Below are 3,238 nucleotides of genomic sequence, written 5' to 3'. Positions count from 1 at the left end.
GTGGACAAACGGACAACCCACCAGAAGAGGAAGTGACCTCATCCCAAGGTTCACGTTGGAGCGGTGTGTGGATGATGCTCAAAGCAGCCATCTTCCTCATACTCCCACAGCTCACAATTCAATCACGGTTCCGCTGTGTGTCACACTGCCCCGGATGGGTTAGGACTGAAGGGGCATTTTATCACACCAAAGTAAACCATTACAAACCCTTGACTTTTTATCATCAACGCTGCTGATTCAGAGATTACAATTACAATTAGGGCATTTTTCCAGACGCTTTTAACCAAAGCGACTTACATCGGTTGATGCACACATTGACACACCGACGGCAGAGTCAACCATGCAAGGCGACAGCCAGCTCGTTAGGAGCAGTTAGGGTTAAGTGTCTTGCTCAGGGACACATCAACACTCATGTATTTATTCTCTGTTCTCACGTCTTTGCGTTTTGAGGAGGAAGTGAATATCTGAGCGAAAGAGAATAGAGTGCACTGACCTCAACATTTTAAGGGCAGGACTAACTGGCATGACACTAAAATATGTGATAAACACAACGTAAAACAACAAGTTGGCTGCACTCTTGTTGAAAATGAATCCCTTGTATCTCCAGTTTTCAAACTGGATCCTTGCCCTCTGTAGTGGCAGCAGCAGCTCAAGAGGGTGAGCGGGGTGACTTGTGACCGGAACGTCGCTAGTTCAATCTCGGTTCCTCCATGTACTTATTGTAAGTCGCTTTTCTGATAAAAGCGACTTGTAACAGGAAGAATGCTAGTTTGAGTGTTGAGGCGTCCCTGAGCAAGACGCCTCACCCTAACTGCTCCCGACGAGCTGGCTGTCGCCCTGCATGGTTGACTCCGCCGTGGGTGAGGGAGTGATGTGTGTATGACTGGTTGTCAGTCGCTTTGGACAGAAGCGTCTGCTCAACGCACTGAATGTAAAACGTAAAATCGGGTTTGTCCTCAATCAGCCTCTCCTTCCCGGCGGTGAGTTCACCAGGTGAGCGGCGCGATGGGGGAACAAGGCCGACACAGAGACAATAAAGAGTTTATTACTAAAGTGACTCATGCGCGCCTCACCAGCGAATAACCCCTGTGCGGTCTCTATGGGAACCGGTCGCCAGAAAGACTCCGTGCACACAAACACACACACACAGGGGCCGATCACGACGCGAGCACGCGAAACCAAAACGCGGAGAGGAGGTGGAACCAATCAGGAGACGACAGCGGGAGACCGGAGAACGAACAACGCAGAGGGTTAGCGCTACGTCTGAGAGAGGGGAAAAACAAGTCAGGGTTTCCCGCTTCACCTGACCGGAGCACCACGGGGCTAATCTATCTCCTCCGCCTCCTACTCCTGCCCCCCCTGGGGCAGAAATGCTGAGTCACGGCTCGTTGGGTCACAGCGACCTGTAAACACTGTCGCTGTCCTTCTCCCCTCAGGTCAGCCACCAGGAAGTAATTATGGGATGGATAAAAGCACCTCAGACTTGGAGCGGTCCCAGGTTGCCTGGGCAACGCGCTATTGTTGTCCTCTCCCCCCCCCCCCCCCCCCCCCCCCCGGAAGAGAGAGAGTCGGTTAGTCATTACATTTAGATTCAGCTGACTCACTCGCTCCTCTGTGTGTGTGTGTGTGTGTGTGTGTGTGTGTGTGTGTGTGTGTGTGTGTGTGTGTGGTGTGTGTGTGTGTGTGTGTGTGTGGGGGGGGGGGAGCCAGAGGGCTGTGCAGAGAGTGCGGTGCCTATAGATCTCCTCGTATTCGTATATCACGTATATTATACGCAAAGAAAATGACTTAGCAACTGCAAAGATGACCACAGCAGCCACAAAACTGATTTTCTCCAACGTCGTTTGCACTGGATATTGAACAGGCACAGATTGAGATAATTGAGAGGGGAAATGACAGGGTGAAGACGTAGGCGTTGAATACCTGCCTGCAGCCTCACTGCTATTAATAAGCTCTGGCATTGTTGGTTTATTTATAGATGCACATTTCCAGAATTATCAAAACGACATAGGTGGTGTTGATTAGCTAGCAGCCATCTCGGCTCCACACGCTAGCTGGGTGTAGGGAACTGAACGCTGAACTCTGCAGCCAGGTCCCTGATGTCAAGAGCCAAGATGGAACAAAGATGGCCACTAGCTGAATACCTGCTGAAGTAGAATAAATCCAATGAAGTTTAAGTGAATTCTCAAGCTTCCAGCATTCTTCCATTCAAATTGACATTTACGTTTAGGGCATTCAGCAGACTCTTTCTTCCGAAGCGACTTACTAACAAGTACATTTGTCAGAAGAAAGAGAAACAAGATATTTCTGTCGGTACAGCAAGGATATTCATAGCACCAAGTGCCAAGCACTAACAGTCGCTAGGTTATCCCTGAATGCAACAAAGTTAGCTAGGATAAGATGATACACAATGCTCTGTAGTATTTTGCTAAGTGCCAGGACGTACAGCATACAGTAAGTGCGTACACTAAGTGCCAGGACCTACAACATACAATAAGTGTGTAGAATAAGTGCCAGGACGTACAAGACACAATAAGTGCGTACACTAAAGTGCCAGGACATACAACACAGGGCGTACATTAATTGCCACAGTCGTACGGCCCCTTAGCCATGGCATCGCTGTTACCGTCCACAGTCCACAGCCCAATATGTGGGATGCATCCCCCCCCCCCCCCCCCCCCCCCCCCCCCCCCCCCCTAGTTCACAAAAAAGGGCACCTGCGCTTTCACTGCCCCTATCATCGCCGGGAAACTCCTAATTACATAAAAAGGACAGAGTCAGTGGAACCCATGAAGGCCTGAAGATACAGCGGGCAGCTGGCCAGACATCAGCCAACCAGTAAGAAGCTGGCCTGCTTGTAATTCACCACGAGGTGCCGCGGCGTCAGCAGAACCTCCAGAAGAGGAGAAGGGGGGCGGCCTGGGTCATAAAGATAAGCCCGGTAGGACCGCCCTGCTCTTTATTGCGCTGTTGTTGTTGGGAGGAGAACAGTAAGCACATACGAGCCGTCCTGTAACACAACTCCTCCAAGCATAGAGAACCCTCCTTCAGGAGCAGAGACGCCCCGGCCAGAGAACTGCTCCCTCTCTCGACCGTAGAGCACAACCAACACAGGAAATAAAAAAAAAACGCTTCTCACATCCTGCCGTCTTCCTGAAACCTCTTCTCTCGCACGCCCCCGACCCCAAGCCCATTGGCCTGATGGGTTCTTGCAAACACGTGGGCCAATCACAACGCG

Source organism: Gadus morhua, chromosome 4 (genome assembly GCF_902167405.1).
Source record: "Gadus morhua chromosome 4, gadMor3.0, whole genome shotgun sequence".
Taxonomy (NCBI): domain Eukaryota; kingdom Metazoa; phylum Chordata; class Actinopteri; order Gadiformes; family Gadidae; genus Gadus; species Gadus morhua.
Note: the sequence above shows the minus strand (reverse complement) of the source record.